The sequence below is a fragment of the Myodes glareolus genome, chromosome 18 (assembly GCF_982192425.1).
Source record: "Myodes glareolus chromosome 18, mMyoGla1.1, whole genome shotgun sequence".
Taxonomy (NCBI): Eukaryota; Metazoa; Chordata; class Mammalia; order Rodentia; family Cricetidae; genus Myodes; species Myodes glareolus.
In genome coordinates this window covers 6,246,251-6,262,743 of record NC_142043.1, presented here as the reverse complement: position 1 = coordinate 6,262,743, position 16,493 = coordinate 6,246,251, and the positions used below count along the sequence as shown (strand labels likewise).

Below are 16,493 nucleotides of genomic sequence, written 5' to 3'. Positions count from 1 at the left end.
GGAGTTCTGATGATTATAGTACTTGCCTAGCCTGTGCAAAGGCCTGCATTTGATCACAAACATTATATAATTCAGGCTTCACAGAATATACCTATAATCCCAGGACTGGGAAGAAGAGGCAGGAAGTTCAGAAATTAAGTTCAATCCTCAGCTACAGTCTACCTGGGCCTCAAGAACCTCAACAAAGGTCTAACTGCTCCCATATTCCCAAATATTGTTCATAAATGTTCTTTTACATTTAAAGGGGGATATACTATAGAGATTTGCATGGGTGTGGATCTTTATTTATTGATACAAATTTAAGGTCAATTTTGTTTTATGTATATTTATTTCTGATCTTGATTATGGTATTATGTTTGTGCAGCTCATTTAAAAATGTAATGTATAATTAAGAAATATATGTTAATAAATAATCATCAACCTTGTAATCATGTTAGTTAGATTTTCTAGGTGTATAGAGATATATTTCAGTTAGATAGGTATTCTTCAAATCTTTCAGAGACCTTCAGAATATGGCATTTAAAATGTTTTAAAAATTTAGGAATTTTCATTACGGTGAAACACATGTGCTCTGGGTAATACTAATCTACTTCAAGAGGAAGATGGGCATTGAACAGGTTCCTTATGGAGTTGGTTAGCCATTTGGGCAAGAAACTGCTATTGCCTGGACTGCTTCACTGGACATGCAGTACCCACAGAGAAATGACTGCTAAACTTGCCTAAAGGTGAGATGATCCTTTGAGGCTCCTGCTTCATAAAAGAATCTGTTCTGCAGGACACAGAAAAGTGACAGACAAACTGTCAATATAGGTGAAACTGATTTTAAAATTTCCTGCTTCATGGAAAAGTCTGTTGGACACTATTGGCCTATAGGCTGAAGATGGATGCCCCAACGATACAGGAAAAACTTTGGGTGACCATACAGGCACTGAGGTGTCTCTGTCAATTCTAGAGTTTTGGAAGTTGCTTGCAATGCACCTTATGTTTATTTAGGTAATATTATATCCTTATGGAGTTAATGAATTTTTAGTTATAGTTTTCCTAAGTTATAATAAAAGATTATATCTACTTATTACAACTGTAGTTCTTGCTTGATACATGTTTTATTATATGTAATTGTACTATGTTAAAGTCTTCCTTTTTGTTTAAACAGAAAAGGGGAAATAGTGTAGGAGGTCCTTCTGTCTATGCGTTGCTTTCACTGGTTAATAAAGGAACTGCTTTGGGCCTATAGCAGAGCTGTAAGTGAACAGAGCTAGGTGGGGGAAAACTAATGGCATGCTGAGAGAAAGGAGGCAGAGTCAGAGAGCCACCATGGAGCCGCCACCAGAATAAGACATGCCAAATCTTTGCAGGTAAGCCACTGTCACATGGTGATAAGACCAATAAGGTGCCTTAGGCAAGCTACTGTTAAAAAGATACAGTGTTACTAAGCTTTACAATATTCTTTCCTTTATGAATCTTTTATCAATCAATTAATCTACAAATGCCTCCCTAAATCTTTGGCACCAGCCTTGACTACTCTTCTGACCTCTAAACTTGAATTTCTCCTCTTCCACAGTATATATGACCGAAAGAAACCCATTATGGCTCAAAGACCAAATTCACGTTCCTATTCCAGAACACATGGTCTCAGCTAACAGTTATTGTAGTCTTAGTCATCCATGAGAATAAATCTGGGCTCCTTATCTTCTAACTACCTATTATAGGCCTAAAATTAGATAAACAATTTTTGTCAGTTTTAACTTCTTTTCCTTTCAGTTAAAAGAACAATTGCTTTAAAACAGCATAAATCCCCTCCCTTAATTCCTCTGGTAACGTGGCCTTTTGTTTCCAAACAGAGATCAAGAGACTCAAACTCGAAAATATACCATACTGTCTACTTTTCCAAGCCCTTGGGTAGTCTCTCATGAAATAAATTCCAACTACCTCTTCTTAATATTCTTCAGTCCTGTCAGTTACCAAACAGATTCAGCATTCTTCCAGCACACCCCAGAGTTCATGTCTGGATGCTTTGTCTTACATTTTTTACTATTCAGCAAAATGCCTCATTCTCTAAGACCTAAAGGCTTTTGTTATCCTCAAAACATATAATTTTCCTCACATTCGAGATGCCACCAGACTGTAAGATGTTTACCAATTTTATGGCAGGCAGTGGTGGCACACACCTTTAAACCCAGCACTTGAGAGGCAGAGGCAGGCGGTTCTCTGTGAGTTCAAAGCCAGCCTGGTCTACAGAGCTAGTTCCAGGACAGCCAGGGTGGTCCCACAGGGAAATCCCATCTTGAAAAAAGAAAGAAAGAAAGAAAGAAAGAAAGAAAGAAAGAAAGGAAGGAAGGAAGGAAGGAAGGAAGGAAGGAAGGAAGGAAGGAAGGAAGGAAGGAAGGAAGAAAGAAAGCAAAGATATTTACCAATTTAGAAATAGTAAAACGATGGAAACCTATATCTCAGACATAATAAAATGCAACTTCTTTCTTTAAAGTATCAATTCAGTGTTTATATTTCATATTTCTTTTTAAGGCTTTTTGTATTGTGACTTAGTACTTACTGTCAACCTCTTTTATATTATAAACACTTAGGGATCAAAATTCTCCCATCTATGATTCTGTAAAAATTAGACTACAAACAAGATGCCAATAAATCACTTAACCACAAAAGCCTGACAAGTTGAGTCCAATACCTGGAGCCCATGTAAAGAGGAGAGCACCAACTATACAAAGCTGTCCTCTACCATTCACATGCATACTGTGACACATGGATACTCAAAACACATGCGCATGCACACACATTACGCCATTAGTAATGTTTTAAGGGCAGATGCACATATGGAGTCACACAGACTGTGAAAACACAAGAACTGTATAAACAAGCTAAGTCCCACACTTATCTATCCAAAGAGCTCCTGGTAACTGATAGCTGCTGGGAGAGGGAAAGCTGGTTTTCTTTAATGGAGTGACAGTGAGTATATCAACTGCATTCCAGGGGAGGTTCCATGCTTAGCCAATACAAACTGGACTCCATGGCATTATTTTTGTAGGTTTTTTTTTTTAATCTTTATTTTTAAGAGAGACCACATGAAGTTGGGTAAGCAAGGAGGTAGGATCTGAGAGGAGCTGGGGATGTGTATATATAATAAAAAGATATATAAAATTCTCAAAAAATGAAAAGAAACATTATTTTTAAATCATCACTAGAAAACATTAACAATGATAATAGTGGTAGTAGTGGTAATGATAGTGATGGTGGTGGTGGTAATGGTGGCCCCAGACCAACCATATCTTAGTAACCAATAAAAAATAATAATAATTTATTAAATTCCTCTAGGATTGATGTAATAGAATCTAGATTTGAACATATAAAAACAGGGAGAATGGGAAGAGATCAGATAGACCAAATGACACCTATCTCACTTATCAGAATAAATTAAAAATATACATTAAAACCAATTTGTGAAATGGATCTCATTCAAGTGTAAGATTTTGTATTTTAAAAGATATATTTACTAAACGTAAATGTCATACTGCAAATCTGTCACTCTTCAGTATCAGAAGCTACGTTACAAAATTTTCTACATTAGGAAAATTTCTACATTAAATTTCTACAATAGGAAAATTTCCTCAAACTCCTGTAAAATTACTGCATCCCATCATAATGCAGTAACATGGTTAACTAGCTCCTAAAAGCATGCTCTTCCAAAACTCTGCCAAGGACACTAAATCACAATTGGTGCTTCTCATTCCTGCTTTAAAAAGGTAAGATTCTGCCTGTCTCTAGGCCTAATATAGGGAGTTTTCAGGAATATCAGATTAGCCAATAAGTCATGTGCAACTGGCAAACAAAATAACATTTGCTCTATCTTTAAAGTCACATTATTTAATAATTCTGAATTTCCAAATAACATAGGCGAAGAGTAAAAAAATAGGGCACAGACTGAAAAGCCTTACATTAGGAGGCACTTAGATTAAATGAATAATTTAAGACACAAACAGAAGAAACCATTGAGAGTTTATGCCTACCACTCTTCCACTGCCTGAGCTATTATATAACCGTTTTCCAACCTACAATTCAGCACTCCTAAATTCATCTTCAGCTTGAGATCAGAAATAATCTAGACTCAACATTGCTCTGCAATCCTATCTTGCATGCTACAAACCAGATGCTCTAGCAAGTGACCTGATTCAAGTTTTATATACCTGCTTTAAATTTGTTGTGGCTTGTGTGCCTTTGCTAATGACTGCCCTTGTTCCAGCAAAGTCCTTCCTCTTGCCTATTTGCCAACTCTTGAGCTATCCTTCAAAGCATGGCTCAAGTTTCCTGTCCAGCTGAAGGAGGCTCACAAACTCCAAAACTGGATTACTCCTTCCTCCCTTGAATTCTGACAAAAGTTCATTATGCATCTCTTATCACACACTCATTAGAAATGAAAGCTACCTCTTTTAAAATTATTTCTTCCCACAACTTTGAGTGTCACCAAACCAAGAGCCAATTTTCATTTCTGTAGTTTATCTAACTATAAGAGCCAGTCAGTAAATACCTGAACTGAACATAAGTGCTAGTACTCATATCTAGTTTTGGATAAGTATTTCTTTCCACTGCTTAAAATTATATAGTAACCCAGACTTGTGCCTTCAAGTACACCCAGCCTCTCTACTCTAGGATTGACTACCAACAGCTGCTGCTCCTCTCTGGGTCACTTCCCCCACACACCCATTAAGGTACCACTTGTACCACCGATCCCATGTACCTTCATGGAGAGCCCATGCTTGCACTAAACCTAGGTGGGAGACGTATATTCCTCTCCAACTACAGTTCACCCACCTGAACTGGCTCCCCCAATCCTGTCCATTTTGCACCAAGACCCAGCCTAGTGAAGTCACCAGCTCCTTCCCTCCATACAGCTTCCTCAATTGCCAGTATAACTGGGGTCCCACATTAGTGTCCAGGCCTAGTTTGGTTAGCCACACCCACACCACCCAACCTCCAGGCTTAGATCAAGAGGCAAACACACACCAGCATATGTCCCTACATCTACTAGACTTCACATCATCTACATCATATCCAATTTTCAGACCCAATCTGACCCACATAACCTGTGCTCTGTCCCACTCAATCGTGACCATATCAGACACACAATCAGCAAAAATAGTCCACATATCCATGTTTCATCAGAAAAACACAAACAATATGAAAGAGTAAAGCAGTATATACCACCATCACCCCCAAAATCCACAAAACCTATAAAAATGCTCTCCTGTGATATTTACATAGATGAACCTAGGACACAAAATTTAAAAGAACATTTATAAACTTAATCAAAGAGTTTGAAGATAACACATAGAAACGAAGAACTAAAAAGAGAATGAACCCTAAAGAGAATAAATGTCTAAGTAATACTGATGAAAACACAAACATAACATTGAATGAAGCGATGGAGACAATCCATCAGTAAAGAGTACCACTGAAGAGAACACATGATGAAATGCAAGTAGAACAACTCAGCAAGTTCTATCTGACTATCTGACAAGATAAGACTTCAAACCAAAACCAATCAGAAAAGATAAAGAAGGATGACTTAGTTTAATTAAAGAAACAATGAAGTAAGACATTACAATACTAAACATATATACACGAAACTCTGGTGCACTCAATTTAAAAAAAATTACTACTGCAATTAAAGACACAGATGAACATCCACCTTTAGGATAGGTGGTTTCAACACTCCATTTTCTGCAATACATAAGTCAAAAAATACACAAAGAAAGCTCAGATCAGGTGGATCTAACATATAGCTATAGGATATTTCACCCAAACACCAGAGAATACATATTCTACTCAGCAGCCCATGAAGTTTCATTAAAATAGGCCATATCTTGGGACACAAAACAAATATTAAGAAACTTTAAAAAAGAACAGAAACAATTTTATATTTATATGTATTTAGTAAATCTGACCAGCAAACAAATAAAGCTTAACAAAGCCAATAAATCTCTAGTAAGTAAAAAAATTCATGGAAATTAATCAATGAATGACAGATGGGTCAAAGAAATCATGAAAGAAAAGTATGGGAACTAAATGAACATTAAGACACAGAAAATCCAATCTCTGAGACACATGAAAAGCAGTTCTACAAGAGAAATTTATAGTTTTAAGTGCCTACAATTTAAAATAAAAAGCAAATATATGGCTAATGATTCAACCCACAAATTTGGAAAAACCAAACCCAAATCAGGCAGATGACAAGTAATAATAATAATAACAGGCATTAATGAAACAGAAACAAAGAAAAAGGCAAAGAATCAATCGATCTAAAAACAGGTTCATTGAGAAGATAAACAAGACGCCAATTAACCAAAAGTAAGACAACACAAATTAACATAATCAAAAATGAGTAAAGAAACATTACAGTCGACACCAAAGAAATTTAGAATATTATAAGGGAACAATGTTTTTTAAAAAAAAACAGTAACAGAAAAATAAGAAAGTCTTCTGGCAAAAAAAAATAAACAAATAAATAAATGCTAAGGCTAAGACAGATTCAGAACAGAATTCTACCAGATTATCAAAGAAAATATCCAGCCAAACAGAAGGAGCACTCTGAAACCTATGAAGCCAGAAGACATTAAAGGATTACAAATAGAAAAAGAAATTAAACTATCCTTATATGCAGATGATATGGTATTACACATAAGACAACCCTAGAAATGTCTAACAATTTCACCAAAGTGGCAAGATATAAAATCAACTTACAAAAAAAAATCAGAGACCTTTCTATACGACAACAATAAACATGCTGAGAAAGGGAAACACACTCCTATTCACAGTAGCCTCGAAGAAAAGAAAATATATAAGAATAAATCTAACCAAAAAGGTGAAAGAACTCAACAATTAAAACTTCAAATCTCTGAAGGAAAAAAAAAATGGATCAAGACACTAGATAGGAAACACAAAGACATTCCATACTCATCACTAAAATTTAAAATTATGAAACTGACCATTCTCCCAAAAGCCATTTACAAATTCAATACAATCCAAATCAAAATCCCGATCTCATTCTTACAGAAATAGAAAAAAATCCCTAAATGCACATGAAATCAGAAAAGACCCCAGGTAGCCAAAGCAATCCTAAGCAAAATAAGCAATGCTTGAGGAACTCCTTTCCAGATTTGAAGACGTATTACAGAACTATGGTAATAAAAGCATCATGGTTAACTAGCACAAAACAGACTGATGCAACCAAATAGAAGATCTAAACCTGACTACACAATGGAGAAAAGACCACATCTTCAACAAATGGTGCTTGGAAATGTGGATATGTAGATGCAGAAGGATGAAATCAGACACATACCTATCACCCAGGACTGTGATGCAGTGCTAGAAATATTGCTAGAAGAAATTATAGACAGCACGCTATCCATGTGTAGGGAAGAATTTTCTGAACAGACTCCTTTGCTCACTAATTAAGGCCAACACTGACAAGAGGAACCTCAAAACCAAAAGCAGCTAAACAACTAAGGAAATATCCAAGCAAGTGAAGAGAAAGATCACGGGGTGAGGGAAAGATCTTTGCCAGCCATACATTTGGCAGAGGATTAATACCCAGAATATAAAGCACTCAATAAGCATAGATTTTAACAAATAAGCCATTCAAGAAACAGGATATAGATCCAAGCAGAGAGTTTTCATAGGAAGAAATAAAAGTGGCTAAGAAATACCTTGAAAAAAGAATTTCATCATCAAAATTGTGGCCAACAGTTAACCCTCAGTCACTATTCAAGTGATTGAACCTAGTGCAACCACTCAGAAAATCAGTGTGGAGAATTCCCGAAAAGTTAAAAACAAGTCTTTCATAAAACTAACTATATCACTCCTTGGCATCTGCTTAAAGGACTCAACACTCTACTCCACAGATACTTGCTCAGCCACATTCACTGCTGCTCCAATGAGAAACTATTCTGCTGTAAAGTAATAGGAAATTGTGACATTTTCAGGTAAATCAAACCAGAAATTATACTGAGGTAACCCAGCCTCAGAAAGACAAATGCCACATGTCCTCTCTCATCTTCAGTTCCTAGCTCCAAACCTTCAGATATAAGTGTAGTTCTCACTTCTCACCAAAGAAACGTCTCTTTGCAACAGCAGACAATCATGAAAAACAACTGGTTAAAATGCAGAGATCAACTGTTGCTCAGCACAACTTTTATACCTAAGGCTCAAGGAACTGCGGTGGGAAATGCTCTTGTACACTGTAAAAATCTGTCACTTACTGGTTTAATAAAAAGCTGATTGGACAGTAGCCAGGCAGGAAGTATAGATGGGGCAATCAGACTAGGAGAATTCTAGGAAGACGAAAGGCTCAGTCTGCAGTCAAAACCCAGACACTGAGAAAGCAAGATGAGAATGCTACACTGAGAAAAGGTACCAAGATGGGTAACTAAACAGATAAAAAATTATGTATTAATTTAAGATGTAACAGCTAGTTAATAATAAACCTGAGCTAATAGGCCAAACAGTTTATAATTAATATAAGCCTCTGTGTGTTTCTTTGGGACCAAGTGGCTGCAAGATCAGGCAGGACTTCCATCTACAAGGAACATTTTAGAAAAGGAGGCAGAAATATAGCACAGTCAAAAGACTAGGAAATCTGCTGTAAGACTGCTGAAAGCTGGCTAAATAAGACCTGAATAAGTACATCACCAATAGATATATCATCATGGAAGAGGGAAATCCCAAGGAGCCCTAACCCCAAACAAAGAACTACAAGCAACTAAGGGACACTGAGAGTGGAAGAAATAGTCTTCACCTCATAAAGAATTATGAGGACCATAATTCTTTATCCAATATCAATCAAAATCATACATACAAGTAACACTAGAAGGTCAGAAAGCTGTATTTGTGTGTATGCGCACAAACACATGTGCAAAACAGTAACAACTTAAAAAAGAGGCCATGAACTTGAAAAGGGAGCAAAAGGGAGGCAGAGGGTTATGGGCAAAGTTGGAGGGAGGAAAGATGTAATTATATTTCAATTTCAAAATTCACAAAAAATAAGTGTACCCTAAATTCTCGTTAACAATTTGTGTTACACAGACATATAGATATATTGATGAATATACACAAGAAAACTGCTGAGCTTTCAAAATCATTCCCAAGATTTAGCCTGTGCTGCTCAGTATCATAGGCAATTGCTTTTCTCTAGCACCTCTAACCGTAGGCAAAATGTAGTCAGTGGACAGGCAGCACTACAGTCATTACTTCTCCTCCTCTTTCCAAACTCTTGTGACGCCCCTGGCAGGCGTCTCTTCCAGAACTCCAGTTTCATTCAGACTATTTACCCCTCTGATGCACTAGCTTCTGCCATACAACCCTACTGTAATGGTTAGTTTTTAGTTTTAAATGTCAACTTGCCAAAGCCTAGAATCACCTAAGAAGATAATTTGAATGAAGAATTCTCTCAGTCAAGTAGACCTGTGGGCAGTCCTATAGAGTATGGTCTTGTTAACAGACATAGGAAGACCCAGCACTTTGTGGGTGGTGCATCCCATCCACTGGACCCTGAACTGAATAAGAGTAAAGAAATGTAGCTGAGTAACAACATAAGAAAGCTGGTAGAGTAAGAGCATTCATTGCTCTCTGCTCTTGAACGTGGATGTGATGTAACGACTACTTGACTTCCTGGACAAATTTAAACCTAACAAAGTTGACGTTTTATCACAGCAGCAAAAACGAAACTAGTTTGTTTCCTCCCAGAGCCATGGCTTCTGTATTTGGATAAGACTACTGGCTCTCATCTCTACTCCAGACCTAATGTGAATATAGACACTTCTTTCTATGGCAAGCATCTCAGCTGCTCATAGATTCCTGTTTGGTTACTGACCAATTCCACTATTAGTGAATTTAGTTCTTGGATTAACTTTCCTCTGTTGAATAATCTCTTAAAGTTACTATTTTCTAGAAAAAAAAAATGAATTCTCAGCCAGGCCCAAGCCTGTAATCTCAGCACTTGGAAGGCTGAAGAGAGGCCAGACTGGGTTACATAGTAAATACCAGGCAGAACAAAGCTAAAGAACAAAACCCTGTCTCTGAAAAACAAATTAACAGAAAAACTGTATTGAATATATTTCAGCATAATGAAGTATTAAAAACTTTCAAGTGAAGACAGCTTATTATACAAAAAACATTATTCTGAACATAGATACAGAGAAAATCAGCCCTTAAATTCTTAAAAGTAAAAATAATCTAACATTTTATTCATAGCAAAATATTTCTCACTAGGATGAAGTCTTTACTCAGCTGCAATATTTGCCTGAATTAAATCAATCACATACAATAAAAATGTCACTTTTTTGAGACTTACTTAGTAGAGGGGAAAATTGGAAAAGATTATGGGATTTGGAGTCACTGCAGGCCAAGACATCTGTTCAGAGGAAAAAAATGTTAAGGACCTCCTGTCACTGACTTATCATTCAAATCCATAAAACTCAGGACTTTTTTAAACTCAGTACTTTTAAAAGATAAACTGAACTAGACTATTCAGTTAAAGCCATGTTTATCCAAACATACTTCAATACATTTGCTTAAGATTACAAAATAGCAAAGTAAAAAAAAAGAATCACCTTAAACATATGGAATACAAGCATACTCTGTAAGTAGTTCAATGCTAACAACAGGTTATTACATAAAAGACTTCTTTATTCTTTTTTCAGTAATTCCTACCAAAAAAAGTCCTAGTAGAATAAGACTGATAAAATAATTCACTCTTGCGGGGCAGTGGTGGTACAGGCCTTTAATCCCAGTACTTAGGAGGCAGAGGCAGGGGGATCTCTGTGAGTTCAAGGCCAGCCTAGTCTACAAGAGCTAGTTCCAGGACAGGCTCCAAAGCTACAGTGAAACCCTGTATCGAAAAACAACAACAGCAGCAACAACAACAACAACAATAACAACAACAACAACAATAATAATAATAATTCACTCTCTGCCTTTAATCTCAGTACTTGGGAGGCAGAGGCAGGCTGATCTGAGGTCAAGGACAGCCTGATCTACAGAGGAAATTCCAGGACAGCCAGGGCTACACAGTGAAACAAAATAAAAGAATGAGGGAGGGAGGGGAAGAAGGAAGGAAGGAAGATCATTTTCTGTCCATATTGTATTCAAGAAATAGGGAAGTTCCACAACAGAAAGAACATGGATTATTTTTCTTCTGAGTAAAGAGCATTTCTTAATCTCTGAATGCATGGTCTTGATCTCTACCGAACAATATTTTAAAATCCCATAAATGTACAAATTAAGATCTAAGGTCAATTTGAGATTACAGACACTGAAAGAATAAGAAATGTAAAGAAACAGGTATCTACCATTATTAATAAGGGTCTGCTGAGCATAAAATTCCAGACATTTATATAAACAACCTATCTCATTTAAACTTTATGAGATAATTTTATGAAAATGTTACACATATTTTCCAAGCTATCTCACTAATAAACAACAGAATCTGAATTTCTACTCAGTAGTATCTGGGTCTAGATTGTAATACTATTAACAATTCTCCTTTCTTTTCTCTAGAATAAGATGCCCTGTGGTAGTATCAAAGTAAAATAAAACTTTTTTTTACAAAAACAACTTGAGTCCTAGTTATTTTTCAAGAGTCTTTCAAATATCAAGCTTTCAAATAACTAACATAATTAAAATTGAAATCACAGTTTTAATGAGTCTATGTTCAAGTTCTATAAGTAAACAGACTATAAGAATCTATTATGTAAAGTTCCTAAGTGATTCCCAATTAATATAGACTTCTTACTGATAAAGACTCAAAAGTTAGATCAACATCTCCAATCCATCCTCCTGCCCACTGCTCTTGTGGGTTGTTCACCATATGCTCAGATTAGCCTTGGTGTTCTTCCTGCTCAGTCATTCTTACGAGCTTGTTGGCAGTACATGAAAAACGTTAAGCAACTGTCCATGATCCTTGTCAAAATTTTCACATCTGTTTTCTAGTACCTACATGGGCACCAATATTTTACATACTACTCCTTCCCAAACAACAACAACAAAAATTAATACCATATCAAGGTTGATATTTTACAACCATGAGCACATAACTAAAACAAAAATTCCATAATAACCACATTTATATTTACTGTGCATAATACATTCTATATTTTCTAATTGTTTAGAAAATCACAGTAGCAACCCACTAAGCTGATCTCACAAACACTAACCTACAATTAGAAGAATGTTGCTCTACTTCTAACCCCACTAAGAATATATTGATGAACTTGAGTGTTTGACCTTCTATCTCTCCACAGTGAAGGAGATAAAGGACAAGGAGGAGAAGAAAGGAGAAACTCTTCTCTAGCACATCAGAAGAGCTAATTCACCAGCCCTTCCAAAAAGGGCTGTAATCAGATTACAAAAGATCTGTAATCAGTTTGATCATTTTAATTGTACGCAACTTGGTACAGTCATAATATTTGACCAATTTCAACACCATATTCAGCCTTTCATCTCAAATAAACTGTACTAACCAAGCAATTCCCAATGACTATTTTAGGCAACTCTTTACTGATATTTATAAGGTTATGCTGTAATAGAATAATGAACTCATATAGCCATATGATCAAGGCTCAACAAATTATGAAATTCTGCATTGTTTAATCCACAAAACCTGTTATCTCACCTCACCCATACAGACTTAAACATGAAAACTACAGATTCTTTCCATCTAATCACAGAGGCGTTATTACAATAGTACATACAGTAATTTCTTGTCATCTTGAGATGCTGCCCTTTTTTTTAAGACAGGGCTTCACTATGTAGCACTGGTTGCCCTAGAACTCACTCATTATGTAGACCAGGCTGGCCTATATCACACAGAAATTACTTTGTCTCTACCTCCCAAGTGCTAGGGTTAAAGACAACCACTATCATGCCTGGTAAGATGCTGCAATTTAGAAATACAATCAATTAAACTATGGAAAAGATGTGCTGTCAGGAAGTTCTTCCGTGATTAAATAGTACAATGACTTTTAAATAATTTATTAAATAAATTGATTTTATATTGGATGATTAGCCAATACGAAAAGAATTACAATGTTTCAAATGAAAGTTTTACACAGATTTCTCCTTATCATCATTATTGTAAAGCCATTGAGCCAGTATATTAGTCAGAATGTCAAAAATAGGACGTTTTCTTAACAGAACACTGTAAAAAATAATCTAGGATTACTTATGATTATCATTATTCCGCATAAGGAGTCATGACTAATTAGAAAGGTCTATTTTTAAAGTATAATTTTAATAGATTTTTGTTTGACCTAAATGTCAGAATTACAGAATGTGAAGATATAACTTCACAACCCCCCAAAAATAATATTGGTTTTACAAAACAGTTTAACTAAAACAATGAAGAAATACATGAAAAATCCTACAAGCAATAATAATTTCTCATTTCAGTTCACACAACATACACTACCATTCTAGTGATCTACCCAAACTGCTCTAGATAGATATAAAAGCATCATTATTTAGATTAATACAGAGAATGACACAAAAAGAGTGTTGAGGGAAGGGGGATATATTAATTTATAATAAAACATACTATTCAACTTAAAATATAATCCTTTACTGATGGGTTAGCTTTCCTACTATTTTCAGGGTTCAAGTTTGTTAATGATCAACGGTTGGTTTTTATTGCCTTTAACAGTCAAATGGAAACTCAGTAAGTTGGTTAAACTCTAGTCTAAATATGAAGAAAACAAATATAAAGTGATAAACACAAAGAAATTTAATCAATATTCCAAAGCTAAGCATTGGTATAAAAGCATAGGGAAAAAAGCGATCATATGAGCTATGTATGAGGGGAGAAGGAGCAGACACATGTGGGACATGAAGGACTAAAATATTTCCCAAGTCAAAGCAAAGACAAAACATTTTACACTCAGCAGTGATAAAAGAAACTTAAGAGATTGAGACAGCAAATATATGCAGACAAACACAAGCAAAACACACTTTACACGTGCACTCACTCATCTCGCTCGGAAAGGATAGGCATTGAGGCTTCTCCGTTTTTTACATTAAGGCTTTTCATTTTAGAAGAAAACAGAGGAAATAAAACAGTGACAGTTTTTACTTTTAAAATAAAAATAAATCTCCTAATCAGCAATACAAAGAAAACTCATCAATTTTCTTTCTAAATAATAATAAGGCAGTTATACAAGATAATTAAGTCAGCTAGTCAAAATTCAGCTTAATATTAGCTATGTAAATCAGGAATGTGATTTACCATTCCAGTTTCTATTTCCTTAGTTGTGAAGATAAAGTGAATTAAGATATGTAATATGTTAGAATATAAAGAAGCAAGTTAAAGTAATAACTAAAATTCAGGTTATAACAATTATAGGACTGGAAGTAGTTTCTATCAGACTTTCAGAAAGTTCTTTAAAACTTAACTACTTAGCTTGTGCAAGGACCCGACGTTCAATTCCTTGTATCATAAATAATAGTACAACCATTTTTATGTATGGAAAGCATAGGATGTTATATGGAACACCTTAAACTCAATTGCATTATAAAAATTACATGAAAAAAAGAAAAGCTGAATCCAGTTAGGACACCCTTTGTGTTTCTCAAATGTTTAGAAAAATCTGCTTCAAATCTCGAGAATACACTACCCAACTGAGATATCAGACACACTGCTTTTACCAATAAAGACACTTTCATCTAGCATTACACGTGGACTCAAGATTCTAAAACTCAACGACCTGGGGAGCAAGTTTTTCAAGAAGTACACCAAACTATTATAGCAAAATAACATAAGACCCAAAGCAAAAATGTGATGCAGGCAACACACAACATACAGAACATGGAATTTTGTACTTTTCCTTGCCCTGAATCCCAGAGCTGGCTCACTCTATGCTCTTTATTTCACCCTTCACTGAACCTTCCTATACCAGGCCATCTCTACGTCCAGGCATTACCTACATCTTGAGTACAGAATAGGGTCTTTCTTGTTCAGCACCACTGTATCAATATGACATCTACTAAATTAGCATCACAATCAAATTCAAAGACAACATAAAAGCGAATTTCTTTGCCACTGCATTCAAAGGTTTCTTTTTCTATGGTGCCTACAATTGATGCCTTCTGTGCACAGCACGGCACTAATAATATCTGGTTTTATGGATTATATTTTGATGTACTACACATACAAAAGCGGTAACATTTCAGTCCAATCAGTTTAACACATAAACTGCATGTTAAAGTTTCTGGATTCCGTTCAACTCACAGTTGAGAAATGAGATTCTTCAGAAAGCGACTGGGGGAATGTGGGGGGGGGGGCAGGTATAAAAAACCGTAAACTTCAAAAACTACTAGAAAGCTGAATTAGTTAATAACTTAAAATACTTAAACTCTTTACTATTCATAACTAGTATTGACCAAACTCTAGGTCGCTTTTGCACAGAATGTTTGGGAAGATTAGTAAACTTCAAGAAAAACAGGAGGAAGGGCAACTTTCACCATAGTTTTACTAGGTTCCTGACAGGCCTCGAACTTTCAAGCTGGTGTGAATTCTTAAGAAGCGCTACAACAAATGAAGGCAGCAGGGGTTCTCTCTTCAGGCTGCTCGTCCCGGGGTATAAGCAGCCTGACTTCCGGCCTGTGAAGGAAACGTGCTGCCAGGGCTGAAATGAACAGGGGAACCGACCAAGGAGGAAGTGGGGCTGGCTGAGCCATCCGGCTCTGCCCGGTGGCTCCGGGGCCTCGGAGGCCTCCAGCGGAGCGGGAGAGCGGACTGTGGGGCTGCCTCGCCCGCCCGCCCACCCGCCGCCGCAGATCGAGCCTCCGCCCGCCTCCTCCCCAGCCTGCGCCGAACCCACGGCCGAGCGAGCGCGGAGCGGGTCGGCCGCCTCAGGCCTCAGGGCGGCGGGACGGACCCAGCGAGGGAGGCTGAGGGGAGGCCGGGGAGGGAGCAAGGCGTGTGCGGCTGGCCGGGGAGGACGCCGGGGAGGCGAGGCGCTTTTTCACCGTTAGCCTCGTGATCGTGATGTGTTTACCTGTGCGCAGCAGGGCTCCCCAGCTCCTATTCCCTGAATCCTCCTCCCCTCCTTCCTTTCTCTCTTTCTCTCTCTTTCTCTCTCTGTCTCTCGCTCGCTCGCTCTCTCTCTCTCTCTTTCCCCCTCAGTCTGCCGTGCTCTCGTGGAACCTGCCGGCCTGAGCGGCAAGAGGAGGGCGGGAGGTGGCGACGGTGACCAGCGGGCACGTGACCACGCTCGCGCCGTAACGGCGTCCGCCTCCCGCCGCGCGCCCTCCCGGCGCCCCACCTCTGCTACCCTTGCGTCCCGGGCCGGTGCGCAGGCGCGCGGACGAGCGGCCGGGTACGCGCCGGGCCGGCGGTTCCGGCGAGCGCCGGGCGAGGAGGCAAAGAGCACGAACCGGCCCAAGGCGCTGCCCGGGCCCAGCCGGGGTATAGGAGCCGCTACCCGAAGCCCCCACGCGCC

At 37.6% G+C, this 16,493-nt stretch overlaps 1 protein-coding gene across 1 annotated transcript in view; it reads right to left on the bottom strand.

The window, feature by feature from the left end:
• The window catches only part of Tbc1d5 (TBC1 domain family member 5), a 438,360-nt gene extending 422,105 nt beyond the window's left edge, over nt 1-16,255 (bottom strand). The window contains exon 1 of the mRNA XM_087897893.1: nt 16,050-16,255. The gene's annotated coding sequence lies outside the window, so the exon portion shown is untranslated. The remainder of the gene's footprint in view (nt 1-16,049) is intronic.
• Nucleotides 16,256-16,493: the final 238 nt, after the last annotated feature.